The following is an 18,862-nucleotide window of genomic DNA, read 5'->3' on the forward strand; positions in this document are numbered from 1 at the left end:
TTGGTTTGGACTTCTAAAATCCCTAGCCTTGGAAGAACCAATCCTTCTCCCTCAGTCTCCAGACTTGCTGTTCCAGGGCCCAATAGTACACCCGGAACCTCAGAAATTCCATCTATCTGCCTGGATCCTGAAGAGTCAATGTTAAGGAGCAGAGGATTATCAGAGACCGTAATCTCTACTCTGATGAAAAGCAGGAAAAGAGTAACAGCAGCTATCTACCTTAAGGTATGGAAGGTCTTTTCCTCCTGGTGTCAAACCCCTCCTCCTTTTCCAGCAGAGCCCAATATTTCTCAAATACTAGACTTTTTGCAATCAGGGCTATCAAAGGGCCTCAAACCCGCTACACTAAAGGTCCAGGTCTCTGCGCTCTCAGCGATCTATGATATAGATTTAGCGAATCACCGCTGGATAAAAAGATTTATTCACGCTGCCTCGAGAATAAATCCAACAGTGCAAAACATACATCCACCTTGGGATTTAAACGTCGTATTGGAAGGACTTACAGGAGCCCAATTTGAACCCTTAGATGAGACAAATCTGAAGTTCCTCTCCTACAAAACCGTCTTCCTCGTAGCTATCTGTTCAGCTAGAAGAATAGGCGAAATACAGGCTTTGACTACACGACAACCTTATTGTACGATCTCAGAGGATCGGATAGTTCTGAAGACCGATCCCTCTTTTCTACCTAAAGTGGTTTCCAACTTCCACAAGTCCCAGGACCTCATACTCCCCTCTTTTTGTCCAAACCCCAAAAATCACTTAGAGAGGAAATTTCAGACATTAGATGTCAGAAGAATAGTCCTAAAATATATTGAGACAACCGCCCCATGGCGGATAGACGAAAATCTCTTCCTACAATTTCAGGGGAGAAATAAGGGGAAGAAGTCATCCAAAAGTACCATTGCAAGATGGATAAGGAACGCCATTATACAGGCATACCAATCACAGAATCTTTCATCTCCTATTAATATTCGAGCCCATTCTACAAGATCAGTATCAACCACCTGGGCTGAAAGAGCATCTGTCTCTATAGAACAGATCCGCAGGGCAGCGACATGGTCGTCTCCTCACACGTTTATGAAACACTACCGGCTACAACTACAAAGTAACGAAGACCTGTCCTTCGGACGCAGGGTTCTTCAGGCTGTAGTACCTCCCTGGTATTGCTGGTATTACTCCTATGGTGCCGTCGTGAAGGTGAGGAGAGAAAATAGGATTAGTCCTTACCGGTAAGCCGGTTTCTTCGAACCTTCACGACGGCACCAGTTACCCTCCCTAGTATTATATATATAATGTATGATACTCACGTGGTGCTAAAGTTCTGTTATAAAGACACTGGTGCTGGAGGGAAGGGAAGGGGCTTTTAACCTCTCATGCTTTTTCCTGTCCCTAGGGTACAACCCATCCTCCTATGGTGCCGTCGTGAAGGTTCGAAGAAACCGGCTTACCGGTAAGGACTAATCCTATTTTTTTATTGGTACCTTGCTTGCAGATATGCAACTTTTTATCACTTTTTATTACAATTTTTCTGATGTGATGTGACCAAAATCAGCAATTTTGCCCTTAAGCGGGTTTTTGTGCTTACATAGTTTATTGTGTGAGGAATGTGATAATTTAAGGAATCAGGAATGTGATAATTTAAAGGGAAACTATCAGCAGGTTAGACGAATCGTGCAGGAGACACCGAGGATGAAGGTATGTCTGTTACCTTCATCCTTGTCGCCGTATCCGTGCACGGGTGAGTGGCTGATTCCACATGGAGTTTTCCGCAAGAATTGCTCTGTGTGCATATACCCTAAGACTGGATCCCGATGTCTGATTGCACTGTGGTGACGTATTGTTCCAGCACAGGTGTTGATTTGATATTCATTTGAAAAGTCTAATTACAGGGACCTAGAGACTTATTCTTCTTTTATGTAACTAAGTAACTACTGCTAGCATGCAGTGCTAGACCCTTAGGAAGGAGGAAAACCTTGTCCACTCCAGGGATACCTTCAGCAACACACAGGGCAGTCACCTGAGGTTAAGTACTGACCCTAGTAGGACAAAGTAGCAGTTAAACCTACGTATCCTACTGTAACGCATGGCTATTCTGTGATGTCTTGGAAAGTCTGCTCAACCCAGCGCAGGGACCTGGGACCTCGTACTACCCTAGCAGGATGGGTATCCTGACACTATAGGGCATAAGGCGATCTTCTTCTTCTATTCTCAACCACCCTATCTCAGCAGAGTACATTACTTTATTGGACAGTGCCACTCTGTTCTTACAACTCTTATTACTAATACCTCCTGCCTGCACCTGCAGTTACCAAAAGTGTATTATCTTGTATTGCAAGTTTCTACAAGTAAACCAAGTTCTCCTGGTTAAGTAATTGGACTCTGGTCAAATATTTCTTGGACCTGCACTCATACACCTGTTCACACTTGGGTTATCCCCAAGCCCATTTGTCCAGGGGTTGGGTTACAACACCACTCCTGGCCACCATGACAAGTGCCCAAGCGACCCTTCACCCACGCAGCAGCCACAACACCATATAAGCTACCCCGGCATAGGGCAATATTATTTGAATTATGTTGGATTTATCTTCTGTATCTTCTACTTGAATTTTGTCTGTCCTGTTTTGAATTTCTATTGGATGTAATATCAAGATAGATGACTTGGTTTAGGACAGAGTTACACAGTGCATACAGACACCAGTACATGTTTTGAATATTATTATTTTCTACATGACTGCAGCTATGTAGGAGATATTTGCTAATGCCAGACAACCCCTTTAAGCTTTCCTTATCACTCTAGCAGCTTCAGGCTAGAGTGGATGTTTTCAGCTTTGGAGAGATGATTATTTTATGCATAATTATTTATATCTTAAATTCACTTTTTATTCCATGTTGTGAGCTGACAGGCATTGTTGTAAACACAGCTTCCTTCCAATCCAGAACAATGGGTACCATGGAAATGATGACATATATTCATCATTAAAAAAATATTATTGTACTACAAAGGATACAGACGCAATGAAAAATAACTTACCTAAGAAACGTAAACTCATCACAAAGTTATTGTCAAGTATTGCACTGCCTTATTATTATTAATAATAAGGCCATGTTCACATGGCGTAAGACACGTTCTGATACCTGTCCGGGTCACGGAGCGGCCGGTGTCAGAGAAGATCATGCCGGCTGGTACTGCAGTAACGGCCGGATTATCTTTATTTCTGATTAATTGGGATGCGGGCATACCCGTGTGCGCCCGCATCTCACCGCTGCACACAATGGAGCGTGCATCCTGAGCCGCACTCTCCATTGAGTGAACTGACACGTCAGTTTTTTGTGCAGCTGGATGGAATCCCGGCCACAGCGTATACTAGGTGTATACACTCCAGCCGGGATTCCATTTATTCATATAGAACGTATGTTTTGCATAAATCACGGCAGTTGTTGCAAATTGCAACAACGGCCATAATTTATGCAAAACATACGTTGTGTAAACATGGCTTAAGAGCATAGAACAGGCTACATAAATATTACACCACTGATGTTGGTTTTAAATGTAGCTGAATAAGCTTTCGTGTCGGCCATGGGTGCGATGTGCAGCCATTTCTGTCTTTTTGGCTTGTGCATATTTTATGTATTCTGTCCCTTTTTTCATTGTGGCTAGCACTCGTGCTTTGTAAGACCCATGTGATCCAAATTAGCAGGAAGCACCTGTGTACATAAGGGGAGGATCTCCTAGTATTCTCCCATTCTACCTGCAGAGGAATGGAGAGAGGTAAGAGCTTGTTCACACTTGTGTTGCTTGGCATCCACTTTTTCCGCCGGTGGCGCCTGCGGTGTTCGGGGGGGCCCTTTAGGGTCTGGTCCTGTTCAGGGTTTCAGGGCCATTCCGTGGCCCCCCTTCTCTGCTTGCGCACGTTTTGCGGGGATTGTGGTCGCTGACCGGCACAGTGATGTTTTTGATTAGGGACTCATGTGTATCAGAAGACCTGCACGTGGTACATGAGGCAATATGGTTTGGCCAAATTATATACTAACTTCTGATGTTGGTTTTAAATGTAGCTGAATAAGCTTTCGTGTCAGCCATGGGTACGATGTGCAGCCATTTCTGTCTTTTTGGCTTGTGCATAAATATTACACTGCAACTGTGAATGTGGCGGAACACAGGGTCAGGCATATTGTGGCTGGATAAACAATCAGTTTGGGGGACGGGGGGGGGGGTGTAAATATTAAAAAATATATTTTTACAACTATACATGTAAATAAGGCTGTGTCTTACCTGACCTGATAATTGGCTGACATGCATGTCTCATGTTGACCACCGGCTAGAAAATGTGGTGCAGTAGGGAGTGGGGCCCTCTCATAGATGAACAGTAGGGAGCAAGAAAGGTAAGTATGGCTTCCCCACCCCGGGAACTACCTACTTAATAATTTTAAAACTGACACATAGGGTGGGAAACCCCTTTAAGCAGTGTCAATTTAAAAGGTAGTGTTCTCCTGAATTCTGAGTTCTTATTAACATAAGTGCCATAGGTCCTGGTGGCTCCATTTCTTGACAGAAGCCATAAGGGCGAATTTGCCAGTCGTTGACTAGTGTCTTTAGCCACACAGGCTCCAGGGGCCACAATATTATATCTAATTTTCCAGCCGTAAAAGTTGACATTTAGAAATAATAATTATAAAACAGTGCTTGCTAAAATTTAACATGTTCCCGATCTTCTGCTCTGACAAGGAGAGGCTTCCCGACATGATCGCTATGTCTGGCAGCCTCTGCAGAGAGAGCAGCGATTACTATCTAAGGATCTTCCGGGCAGCTCTTCCTCCTGCTCCTCCCCGCTTGCTGCCTGTGCATGTAATAGAATGGGCAGCGAGCGGGAAACGATAAGGAAGCGAGCGTTGATCTGACAGGTCAGCATTCGCTTCTTCCTCTAGATTGTGCTGTGTTATATGGCCCTTAGACAGCCCTGCAGTTCCCCACACAAACATTGGTGGCAGCAGAAGGGGCCTAATCTGCAAATTATAAACCAAGGTTTGAAAGACTTAGTCACTTTTATACTGCAGTATAAGTAACCAAAAGCAACATAGTAATTCTAAAAATAAATGAAAACTACTATTGACAGCAAGACATACCAGTGAATGAGCAACCCACACAACTTCTGTATGTAGCCTAGATTCTTAAAAAGAGTAAAAAAAAAAGCACAACACAAAGGAACGCCTGTCTTAAAAACCGACACAATGAATTTGTATGCTGCCTAGAGGCTACTCTTCAATATATCATTCCCCGACCTTTCCTGCTGAGTGTACTCATAAAGAAAAGTCTGCTTCTTCTCGAAAGTGATTTTTTTTTTTACCATAACGTATTGCCATTTCTTTTGTGAAGTATTAACTGTATACTGATGGGAGTACATAGTGTACTATAAAGGTAGCACATGTGCATGCTATGGGACAGGAAAAAATAAAGAACCTGTATTACCGTTGTGCATTACCTGTATTACAGTTATATGTTGAATTTACTTTTTAAAGGGACTATCACCTATCATGTAAGGGACTGATTGGTGGGGGTCAGATCACTGGGAGTTTAAATGGGAGAGTAGTGTAGGGGACTCGGACCCTCCATTGCCATGATGGTGGGGTTCCAATGGTTTAGCCATTATTGATCAGATACATATGACCTATCTTGTGGGTTTTCTGTGGATTGATCAGGGATATTAAACCTTCAGCTCTCCAGCTGTTGTAAAACTAAAATTCCAAATATACCTGGACAGCCAAAGCAAAGCTGTCCAAGCACAATGGGAATTGTAGTTTTCCAACATTGGAACGGCCAAAGTGTTCCAATCCCTGGGATAGACAAGAAGATGTTTTCTTGGGATAACCCACTATAAAGAAGTATACAGAGGGACCAGTGCCTGGTAATGATCAGTGATATCTATCTACAGTATGTCTTGTTTCACCATGTAAACAATAAAAAAGATAGTACTTGATAATCTATAACCCCCACCTCAAATAATCCAACCCAATTTAAAGTGAATTTGTAAATAAAAACAAACAAACAAACAAACAAACTTTTGACTTGTAGAAACATGTCAAAAGTTTTAATTCATGGGGGTCTGGGTGTTCAGACCTTCACCGATGACTAGATCAGGCAGGGAGAAGCACACGGCCGAGTGCTTCTCTCCCTGCTTTCTGTGCCCACATTAATAGTAGACTGACACTTAGGAGTCCATCTTGGTCACATGCACTATGACTATATAGTAAGTGTTGGGCATATGAAACCCCAGACTCTGACCAAGAAAAACTTTTTAAACATTTTATTTTTCAAGCGACAGGGTCCGTTCATGTATTCTGCCTGTAGTGTCTGTTACAGGGATCACATGTGCTCCTTACTATGGTCCGGCCAGTGACCTGAGTTAATGCAGTTCTTATGATACTGTAATTTACTTTCCTTTCTGTTCAGTTTAGAAGGTCAAAATATTGAATTGTTATTTAAAGGGCTTATCAGTCCAATAATAGAAAATAAAACCTCCATAATCTCAGTTTAGATGGGAATAAGGTAACAAGTGATTTAAATATGGACATGGAGAGGAAAGAGCTCCTGCACCTCACAGCTATGGCTGACACTAATGCCTCTCGGCTACATTTAAAAACCAATGCCAGGATGTTGGTATATAATTTGATCAAACCTATTGCCTCATGTACCACGTGCAGGTCCCTTCATTTAAATGAATTTTATCTGATTCAAGGTCTTAATATTCAAAATACAGTAACATAACAATTGTTATTATGTTATAATAAACTTTTTTTTTGGGGGGGGGGGGGGGAGGGGGGGGTTCAAAAGGCAGGACTTTAACAGTCCTAATTTTCAATTATACAGAGACCTTGGACTTCTCTTATGCAGCAGGTACAGGTGCAGCTGGTACCCCTGTATCCATGGAGCTATGCTTCTTGGACAACATAAAGTTTGTGCTGTATATTTCTTCCCTACTACCATAGTCAGTATTGGATTTGTTTTTAAATCAACTGTTTTAAGTAAATTTGAAAATCTGGTTAAAGACAGATTTAAATTACTTTTATTTTTTTTTAAATGAATTCTTCCAGTACTTATCAACTGCTTTATGTCCTGTAATGGTATATTCTTTCCAGTCTTACACAGTGCTCTCTGCTGCCACCTCTGCCCATGTCAGGAACTGTTCAGAGCAGGAGAGGTTTTCTGCTACTGCTCTGGACAGTTCCTGTCATGGACAGAGATGGCAGCAGAGAGCACCGTGTCAAACAAGAATACACCACTTCCTGCAGGACATACAGCAGCTGATAAGTACTGGAATGTTTGTGATTTTTTTTTTATAATAGTAGTCATTTACAAATCTGTAATTAAAAAAAAAAAAAAAAAATCAGGGTACCCCTTTAAGTCTTCTATGCCTTCTTGTTTGCTTGTACAAAATAAATCAGAACACTGTACTGTGCTTTTCACAACCTAGCCCGTGGCATGCTTGCTTCACTATGAATACTATGCTTTTGCTACTATGAATACACAAATACTGTCTGCCGGCAGGATTCCTTTAGCTGTGACCAGTGTTCAGTGCACTAGAAATGCAGAGTCTCTGCGCTATGCGTTTTCTGTAAGGGTCTTCTGCTAGGTGATCATGTAAGTGAGAATGATATAGACATTACATACAGTTACTATATATACTGACAGCATATATTATAAATGTGAACACACTGGAAAATTCTTCAGTTAACTACAGGATTTCCCAGGCTCGGCCTTCTTGTTAGCTCAGCAGCACAATGAGGGAGACACAGAACGCTGTCCTTATTACCTAAAGAGATTATCCCACCATAAACAAAGGATGTTTTGCATATAGATCCCGCATCTAGTGAAGCATTTACATGACATTTACATAGCATGGCGCCACCTGGTGTGCAGATTGTATAGCAATGTATATGAAATTTCGACGTGAATCACATCTGCAGCACAATTTGTAACTTTTTGCAGTTTTGCATACATAAAAGTCATGAGAAAAGTAGGCTGGTATTATCAGAAGGGGGGAGGCCTCCATAGGACTGACGGGTTTACTATAACTTAGGCTAGAAATTGGCATAAATTATCCCTGCTTATAGCTTGTGTAGATAGTTAAAGGGGTTGGCTCTAGAGATGAGCGCAACTGGAGCATGCTTGAGTCAGTTCGTTTGGCATTTGAATACCGGTGGCTGAAGAGGTTGGATGTAACCATAGGCCTATGCCTGTATCCATGTTTTCCAGGACTCCCTAGGGCTGCATCTAACTTCTTCAGCCACCGATATTCAAATCCCGAACAATCGGACTCAAGCATGCTCTAGTTGCGGTCATCTCAAAAACAAAAACTGTCTGGGGGATGATGTAAAAATACTAACAAGCTATACTCACCTCCACCAGTTCCCTGTAGTTGCAGCACTGGCGCTTTCAATCTCCCACTGGTCACTGCTTCCGGGTTCCAGTGCCAACCTAACAGGAACTGTCCCACCTAGCCAATCTATGACTGAGGCAGAACCACTGATTGGCTGAGCGGCAGGTCCTCTAGGGTCAGGATAACACAGTACCCAGAAGAAGTAAGACCAGCAGGGGACCAGGAGTGTTGGCATGATAGCTGTGGGGGACAGGAGGAGATGAGTATAGCATGTTTATTATTTTTACACCATCCTCACTATGGGGAAAATTTTTGTTTTTCCTGGACAACCCCTTTAATCTACAAAAGTGGCTGCAAAAGGCAGAATAGGTGTAATGTCATTCTCACTGAGAGCTGTAAAAAATAAGTAATACATAAAACTTGTTGTGCATCCTGCTTGTCGCTTCCTTTGCCGCTGGGCAGGTAGGCCTAGTTCACAATGGATGTTGTTTGTTAGTACTTTTACCATAAATGATAGTTGAATAAAATATTAATGTCCACCGGCTACTTACCAGTGAAAATTAGAAAACACTGTGATGTTCTGAGATCATACAAAGCCACAAGGCTGGAGGCTAAGCACTTCTGCAAAATGAATGTAAATTGGTTTTGAATATTTGTAATCATTTATAGTGAAGGAATTGGCTGTTCTGTATGCAACAAAACACAAACCCTGAGCTGTAGATCCGGCCTTTGAAGGTATAAAATATTATTGAAATTATTCAGCTTGGAGTTTTTAACTCTGGATTCAGCCAATTACAGTCACCTCGGATTCTAAAAGTTCTGTTGTAAATCACAGATAGGGAACCTGCGGCCCTCCAGCTGTTGCAAAACAGCTAGAGCTTTGGCTGTCCAGTCATGATGGGAATTGTAATTTTGCAACAACTGGAGAGTCGCAGGTTCCCCATCCCTGATTTATAGAAGAACATTTAGAATTAAAGCGAATGTACCATCAGTGAACCTTTTGAAAAATGGATTGCACCACTGGGATCACTGCGTCTGATGGTATTCGCTTTAAGGCTATGTTCTCACACAGTATTTCGCTTTGTATTTTGGTCAGTATTTTTTCAACCAAAACCAGGAGTGGGTTAAAAACACAGAAACTGTGCAAATGTTTTCATTATAGTTTTTCTCTGTTGGTTCCCTACCTGTTTTTGGTTGCAAATACTAACCAAATTACTGACAGAAATACTGATCAAAATACTATGTGTGAGCATACTCTAAAGGTGTCAAAAAGTCTATATAGGATGAACTATTTGTAGTAGAAAAATAATCCCCATATTGTTACATTAGTCAAAAAATTATTGGTCATTTAACCCCTTGGATGCTGCAGTCAATCATGACTGCGGCATCTAAGGGTTTGACAGAAAAAGTCATATAATTTTATCACAGCTTCCATAATGACATGAACAATGCGGCTCCTATTACCCTGTCTGAAAAACAAAAACACATTGCTGGAATAAAAAGTTAATAAAAAAAATCCTATAAAAAAAATCTGTGGCCAAAATCCTCACTAAACCCCTAGATAAATAACTTAAGGGATATAGTTTTCCAAACTGGGTCTTTTGGGGGTCTTTTCCATGCTTTCGAACATGAAATGGTGCCTGAAAGACATGTTAAAAAGGCCCGGTTTAGCATTTTTAAACTTCATCTCCAAATCTTTTAAAGGGGAACTATCAGCAGGTTAGATGAATTTAACCTACTGATAGCCCCCTATAGCACCAGGGATGCTAAGGAGGAAGGTATGTCTCTTACCTTCATCCTCGGCACTAGTCTCGTGCTGTTATTCAGGCTAAACTCGATGACTAGCAGTGCTCCTATCGGTGCTACAAAGCAGAGTTTACCCCAACTAACAGCGCAGCACCGGGCTGAGGAGGATGGTAAGACACATACCTTCCTCCTCGGCATCCTGTGCGCAATGAGGATTATTAGCAGGTTAGATTCGTCTAACTTGCTGATAATTCCCCTTTAATTCCTGAAAATCACCCAAAGAGTTAACAAACTTTCTAAATGCCATTTTGAATACTTTAATAGGTGATATATTGTGTTTTTTTTTACAGACCTCTCGAAGCCACTTCTGAACTCAGTTGTTTCCTAAGAAAATGAAATTTCCTTAAAAATTTGTAAAATTGCTATACCATCCTAATACAGAAATACATGGAAAAAAAAATTCCAACATAAAGGTAAAAGGTATTTACAGATTTGTCCAGTATCATTATCTATGTCAGAAGAAGATTTTAAAATTTGAAAATACAAATTTGTCTCAATTGTATGTTTTTTTGTTGTTGTTTTTTTTAAATTACTAAACACAAAATAAATTACAACCTGGGAATTACTTGGAGCAGTATAAGTATTCCAAAGTTTATACCACATAACAGATTTAAAAAATAGCTCCTAGTCCGTAGAAGTTGGATGCAGCCCTAAGGCTGCCTGAAAAACATGGATACAGCCATAGGCCATAGGCTATATCCATGTTTTCCCGGATTCCCTAAGGCTGCATCCAACTTCTTCAGTCACCGGTAATTCAAATGTCGAGAGTTTAGGTTAAGACAGAGGATCGCTCATCTCTAGTGAATAGCAGCATAACCATGGTCTTCAATAGACCAAATGTGGTCTACTTGTGATTACATGTATACTAGTATATCATTGATTTGGATAGTCTATACTCTTCAAAACCTTTAATAAAGTGGATACCGGTATACTGGAGAATAATTGTAGTAACAGGAAGATAACGTCAATGGGTCTGTTGAAGCCTATGGCTATGCCAGTACTGTTCTGATGGTATTCCAGTGTATACCCGCAGTGGAGACCATAAACCCGCTGTGAAGTCTATTTTATCACTAGAATACATTACTATTATTATGTTGTTGCATTTCTTACGGTAAGCCTGACATGCAGAGCACGCCTCTTGTAACATTACTGCTCTGCTCGGTAATTCTTTACATTTTCTCGGAACCGTTGCTTCCCTGTCATTGCTTTGTATGTCGAGTCAATACATTTTTAATTATTATATATGACATGACAAATTTACTTGCATTCTCCTTGTATTTAAACTGTGTGAGTTAATGCGCTGTAAAAAATGGGCAGACTAGTAGCTGTGATATATAAAAAAGATGTTCCACTCGCTCTGCCTGGGGGGCTACACACCGATCCTGTGTCATTATCGTTCATGACCAGTGAGCGTGACTTACAGAGCTGCCCAGCCCCCACTGCTGAATATATTCATGCCGCCTTATTTCACATGATGTTATTTAATGCCCCCATCCCTATCTTACTGCAGCACTATCTTAATTTTTTTTTTTTTTGGCAGAATGAAACTGCAAATGCATGTTGTCCCCTAAGCCTATATTTGCTTACAGGGGCGGGAAGAGTCTGCAAGTGCAGCTCCATGATTTTCATGATTTTCTGAATATTACAAAACCCAGCAAGAGACTTCAAAGCAGAAAGACAAAAGGTTCTCAGCCGAAATCACAACCACTCGGCAATGTGTTATTTTGTTTCCTCTTGCTTCTCCTTTTTTTTTTTTGCCTTTCTCATTTCTAGAATAAATGTTTGCAGACGGTAATGTGTTTGTTTCCCTTTTTCAATTTAAGAAAAGATAGTGGATTAGCGGGGGTCCTGTTGTGCGGAGCATTATGGCGGAACAGAGATGTTTATCAAAAAAGGCACTGACTTATGTAATTAGTTTGGGCTGTGAAAGTCCACGGTATAGACACTCTGAGGTCTCATGTACCCAACCACTATACATGGCCGGAGCTGTAATACAGACCCCATAGATGTCTATGGGGCAGCACTGTACCTAGATATGTATCTGGTCTCATACAGAGACATACTGAGAGTCAGAGATGAAAAATTATAGCATGTTATTAGGGCAGCGGTAGTAAAAAAAAATAATGTTCTCGATGCTGTATGGAGAGACCACATGGAGTCCAGCAAAAATTTAAAGAATTGTATTGCGCCCCAAAAGTTATACAAATCCCCAATATACACTTATTACGGGAAATGCTTATAAAGGGCTTTTTTCCCTGCACTTACTACTCCATCAAGGCTTCACTTCCTGGATAAAATGGTGATGTCACTTCCTGGATAAAATGGTGATGTCATGATCCGACTGCCAGAGCTGTGCGGCTGTGGCTGCTGGAGAGGATGATGGCAGAGGGATGCTCAGTGTCCCTCCAGTGCTCTGTGTCCCTCAGTGTCCCCCTGCAATCATCCTCTCCAGCAGCCACAGCCCGCACAGCTCTGGAAGTCGGGTAGTGACATCAACATGTTATCCAGGAAGTGAAGCCTTGATGCAGTAGTAAGTACAGGGAAAAAACACTTTATAAGCATTTCCCATAATAAGTCTATATTGGTAATTTGTACAACTTTTGGGGGGCAGTACAATACGTTAAAAAAAAGTTTCACCGGACTTCTCCTTTAATTACAGGCAGTGCATTTTGGGTAAAAAATATTAAAATTAGCTCTCTAGCAGAAGAGGAAAAAAACTGTGATGTGTTTGATCTTCCTGTTCTCAATCCCAACATGATAAGATGAGATGTCTAGATTAGAGAACACATGACTTTGTGCTGCTCTGTTGGGAGATGTATATACTATGTATGTGGTCTAACTGTGGGTGTACTTGTGAATTGCAGCCTGTTTAGGATTTGGCCTGTTGCTAAATTGGATCAAATTTGTATAATGAGTAATTGGAAGACATTTTTAAAAAAGGTAAATACGTACACATGTATTGCATACTACCAGACTCTCCTCCAAAAGGAAGAGCCAACCATTTTTCTTTGATTCTTTTGCTCATCACTGTGCAGCTTTGCCTTGTTGAATGTGCACGAGAGACTCTGTTAATATTTGTCTTATACCTTGTCAGGAGTCCCAATGTTTCTCATGGCGAGAATAGCGCAGTACACAGCCCATTGACAGATGGGCCGTATTAAAATTCCATAGCCCATTGACAGAAACCTAATGGACCTTATTAAAAGTTGATGTGATCTGTGAGTATTTGTCAGAATGTGTTGGAAAATAGATCTGTCATGGTACTATTATAAAGTGAAGCAATGATGTTAGCATGAATAAAGCCTTAGGGTTAAGATTCATTGGCATAAAAATGTCTAGTCAGTGTCTTCTCTTGCATATGGTCACCTATAAACTCAAAAAATTTTAACTGAGTGAGTTTGCAAACAATTGTGACTGTCTATAAATTCATCCAAATATAACATCAGAACAGTTAGGCATGACCTGTAGGTATGGGATGCCAATGAAATCAGCAATGTCTGCTTACAAATATCAAATGTCTATGCTCTCCATTGGTGATCATCTTTCTTAATGCAACACCCATTGATAGGGTCCTGTTCGTGACGCCATAGTTTGAATAGGAGAACTAGTCAGTAACTTGTTTTCCTCTTTTCCTTCTTTCCAAACTTTCCCATTTTCTATTCCTGGTACAAAGAGGATGCATGTTTTCTAGCAGGAATTGTAAGTGGGTGCCCCTCAAATGAAGCAGATTAAAGGAACCAGCAAAACAGTATACCTTGTTTTGACAAAATATAGCAGTTTCTACTGTTTACAGTGGCACATCTATACTATGGGGCTTTCACAAAGGCAGTCACAATTGCTTAGGATTGGATGTGGATTCAGTTAGCTTCATTTCCATTCTTTTACTCAGTAATAGGTCTATTTAGTCTTTTAAGATGGTCAGACACTTTAAATAGTTGTCAGCCAAATACTCCCCCTATCTCCACATGCACAAAAATGGATAGTGCGGCTAAATGTTCATATGTTGTCTTGGAGAGTGGAAGAGTAAGCTGTTTCTAAATAGCGCTGATGGTGGCCTATCTCTCCAAGAACAGTTGAGTCGGGTGCTTTACCTTTCATATATCTGCCTTTCCTCCCTTAGGGTGCGTTCACACCTACAGGATCTGCAGCAGATCTGCAACAGATCCGCAGCAGATTTGATGGTGCAGATTTGATGCTGTGTTCAGTTATTTAAATGAAATCTGCTGCGGATCTGCCGCGGATCCGCAGCAGAAAATACGCTGCGGATCTGGTAAGTGTGAACTTACCCTTAAAGGGGTACTCCAGCAAAAAAAAAAATCTTTAAAATCAACTGATGCCAGAAAGTGCCAGATATGTTTTATTTACTCCCAGTACAGCTGCCGTATGTGCTGCAGAAAGTGGTGAATTCTTTCCAGTCTGGAGAGCAGAAGTTTTTTTTTTGTGCGGATTTGCATCTGCTCTGGACAGTTCCTGACATGGACACAGGTGGCAGCAGAAAGCACTGTTTTAGACTGGAATTTATACATCACTTCCTGCAGGACATACAGCAGATGATAAGTACTGGAAGAAAGGAGCTTTTTTTAATAGAAGTTAGTTACAAATCTCTGGCACTTTCTCACACCAGTTGATTTGAAAGATTTTTTTTTTTGCTAAAGTACCCCTTTAATGTAGAAAAATGCTCTAATCCTCCGCTTGTCAAAGTGATGTGTTAAGGCTCTTGAAGTCCTGCCTTCTCGCTTTCCCTCCTATCCCTATCCCTTCCTGGTTGACAGTCCTGTGAAAGCTGAGCCCTGAATTCATGTAGTTGATAAGCAGTGTAGGAATGAGATTTAAAAACAGCTCAACGCTGGAAGGTGAATGCCAGTCACACAGGGACAGGGATGGAGGATGGAGCAAAGAGACATTCAGTCCTCAGCCCTTTAAAGGATTGGGAAAGCCTCTTTGATATGAGTTTGCAGCGGATTTCACGTTGTGCATATTGCAGCAAATCCACTGCGATACTCGTTATCATTAGAGTCTATAGCCCTGCATTCTCACAGCACATTTTAATTTCGCTGTAAGAATGTAGTGGCAACTTTCTTTAACTACTTCTATGCCGGGACGGTAGAAAAAGACACCATGCTTACCTATTCCCGTTCCTCCGGCCCACTCCCGTCTGCTTCTCTGGTTCCCGAATTGCTGACAGCCCACTCAGCCAACTACTGCTCTGTCCTGCTGCAGCCAGTGATTGGCTGTCAGTGAGCCGGGACCTGGAGTAGCAGATAGGATCCAGCCAGAGGAGTGGGTAAGCATGCAGTCTTTTTTATTTTACCAGTACTAGTTAAAGAAAGCTGGCACTACATTCTCACAGTGTAATTAAAATCCACTGCGAGAATGCAGAGCTATAGAATATCATGGTAATGGGTATCGCAGCAGATTTGCTGGCATATGCACAGCATCAAATATACTGCAAACTTGTTATGTGTGAATCTACCCTAAGGGTAGCTTCACACACAATGGATCCGCAGCGGATTTTATGTTGCGAATTTGCAGGGAAATCCACTGCGGATCCCTTGTCATTCATTTTGAATGAGAAGACATATGTACATGCTACATGTTAACCCCCTCGCTAAGCTCTCAGTCTCACCCCCCTGATAACTGTGATCGCACATGTGACGGAAGAGCGCCCCTGGAGTATGAGCAATCACAGTTATCAGGAGCGCGGGACTGAAAGCTAGACGGCGCAGACGCGAAATGGCAAGCCAGCATGCGGCCCTTGCCAGCAATAGCATATGCGCGGAAGAAGGTGATGCCAGGGTGGAGCGGGAGGCCGGGCACTGCTAAATATGCAGCAGAATTAGGAGAAGGAAGTAGTGGTGAGGTGTGCTGAAGTGTGGCACAAAGACAAGCCACTACTCCTCTTTGACACTTGGTTCGCGGGTGTGGGACAAAAATGTGGCAAATCTACTGAACGGATCGCTTTAAGAAAGGTATCATACCCAAAAGGACATACACACCTACACTAGACTGTCCGCACCTCAGTTCCCTTTAACAGGTTCCCTTTAACTATCTAGACTCCTCTTCTACAATACCACAAAAACAGCACCCCCTTTGTATATAGGCTGTGTTTGGCATTGCAGCTCTTCTCCACTGAAATCAACAGAGCTGAGCTGCAATACCAAACACTATTTATTGACCAAAAGTTGCATTGTTTTTAGAGAAACACCTTGTTCTAATCCTGCCCAACTCTTTGTAATCTCACGGAGATTAGTTCTACAAATCCCTCATTGACACGGAGCCCTACTTATACAATTATAAATTGGAATAAACTTGGAATAAACGCTATGTAATTCCATTTTTAATAATAAAAAACTAGTAATGAACTCTGCCATGACTTCAGTGAGCAGCGATTATAATAACATCATCTATGGGATTTAATGCATATTTAATATGTCTTGTTGTTCTAATGTTTCCATAGAACAGTAGGATATAACGTTATCGCTTTATAAATTGCTTCTAACAGTCTTCACCAAGTACATCGGAGAAAATGGAGAATTTAAATCAATTAAGATTTTCTCACTCACAAAGTATCTAAAACAGTTTTTGTTTTATTCTTCTCTGTGTGAATTATTAAAAATTTTCAATTTCCCATTTGCTGTGGGCTGGAGGGTACCAATTCTCTGGCAACAATACAATACTTTGTTTAGCTTTCATTAACGTCCTGTAATGCTGACACTGTGGCTACAGGATACAACTTAGAAAACAAAAATTAAAGGTTAACATTTGGGCAAGGCATATGAATAAGTATGAGACCAGAAAAGACTATGGGGAAGATTTATTAAACATGGTGTAAAGTGAAACTGGCTCAGTTGCCCCTAGCAACCAATCAGATTCCACCTTTCATTTTCCAAAGAGTCTGTGAGGAATGAAAGGTGGAATCTGATTGGTTGCTAGGGGCAACTGAGCCAGTTTCACTTTACACCATGTTTGATAAATCTCCCCCATATGTCTGTAAAGCCGTAATATGGTCAGATTGTCTGTACTTTGGTCCCAAATACTGGCCTGACTACTGGTCTAATAACTTGAATTAACAGCAACACATTTTGATATATGATGCTGTAAGGTCGGGTTATTAGACCAGAAGCCAGGCCGTGATCTGTGGCTTTTAATGTAGATGCTATAATGCAGCCCCTGCCTGAAAAAGACCTAAGTGACAGGACCATGGGCTCAATCAGACCAACATACAATGATTCATGTACAGGAATCATCCAGGCTCTGCATTTACAGACAGGGCAGGGATTTTTTTTCCTACTAGAAATAGGGTTCCCGTTATAGCAAAATAAATCACATGTTCTCAAGAGTAAAGTTTCCATACTGTTTAAAGGGGAACTATCCGCCGGTTAGACGAATCTAACATACTGATAGCTCCCTATTGCACAGGAGACAACGAGGATGAAGGTATGTATGTTACCTTCATCTTCGGCGCTGTTCCCATGCACTTAGTCGTCTACTCCACAGTCGTATAAGACTGTTTGGAGCTCTGGGGCATCATTAAGAGCACTGACCTACCCCCATAGTGCTGATCCACCCGGCCGGCCGCCCTTTCTAATAATAATCAATGGAGTTGGCCGGGTTGTCGCTATGGGGACGGGCCAGTGCTTCTAACGGTCTTACTTGGCTGTGGAGTAAACGACTAAGTGCATGGGAACGGAGCTGAGGAGGAAGGAAACAGACATACCTTATTCCTTTGTGTCTCCTGCACAATACTAGGGGCTATCAGCAGGTTAGATTTGTCTTAAGTTATATGCATCTAGCACCTCTATACAAGCTAGGGTTGGGTAGTATGTACTTCATCATTGTAGAGTGATTATATCTAAAGGAAAAAGTTCACAGGACTTACTTATTCAGGTGTGTATATTTCCAGAGTTGGAAAGGGGAGGTGGAGTCTGCTCAGAGTTTGCTGGGAGCGTGCCCCGGCCGGCGGCACAGCTACTACCAGTTAAAGCATTCTGTTAGCATTCTAAGTGACATCACTTGTCTATACTATGGTGTCTTGAGAGGGTCTCAAACCATCCAACGTGTTTCAGCGATATCTTCGTCTTCATCATCCCTGAAGAAGGTGAAAGGTATCGCTGAAATGCATTGGAGGGTTTTAAAAGATGGTTTTAGAAAGTTAACGGAACACTTTAGCTGGTAGTAGCTGTGCCGCTGGCCGGAGCACGCTTCCAGCACATACCGAGCAGACTCCATTTTGTGGAAGATGGACAACCACACTTGGATGAGTCACGTGAATCACATACATACTACACAACCGTAGCATGTATAGAGGCACCAGATGCATATAATTAAACAATTACTGTATAACTTCTACCCTTTTAAGGTACAGGAGCCGCCCACTAGTTTCACAGCAGCATACTATACAATTGTGGTGACCCCCAGATATTGTTATAGCGGTGGGGCGGACGGTCATTTTCTAGATGGAAGTGTGACGCCACTTCTTGTGGTGGATGACTGAGATACAGCCAGACCTTAAAGGGGAACTCCAGATAAGAAAAACTTGTTTTCTGATAAAAGTACATTAAAAGTTATGTAGATGTGTCTATACAATGTATTACTGTATCTGTACAGTTCTGCCACACTGGTAGCTGATAGAAATCCAGAAAGTGAAAAAAAATGGCCCCTGTGCCAATTCACATTGTCTC

General features: G+C 41.6%; 1 long non-coding RNA gene across 1 annotated transcript in view; it reads left to right on the forward strand.

Annotated features, from left to right (window-relative positions):
• Nucleotides 1-10,585, forward strand: part of LOC138782181 (uncharacterized) — a 32,494-nt gene extending 21,909 nt beyond the window's left edge. Inside the window, exon 4 of the long non-coding RNA XR_011361590.1 lies at nucleotides 10,472-10,585. This is a non-coding gene — a long non-coding RNA (uncharacterized lncRNA). The remainder of the gene's footprint in view (nucleotides 1-10,471) is intronic.
• The last annotated feature ends 8,277 nt before the right edge of the window (nucleotides 10,586-18,862 follow it).

This window comes from Dendropsophus ebraccatus, chromosome 1 (genome assembly GCF_027789765.1).
Source record: "Dendropsophus ebraccatus isolate aDenEbr1 chromosome 1, aDenEbr1.pat, whole genome shotgun sequence".
Lineage (NCBI taxonomy): Eukaryota > Metazoa > Chordata > Amphibia > Anura > Hylidae > Dendropsophus > Dendropsophus ebraccatus.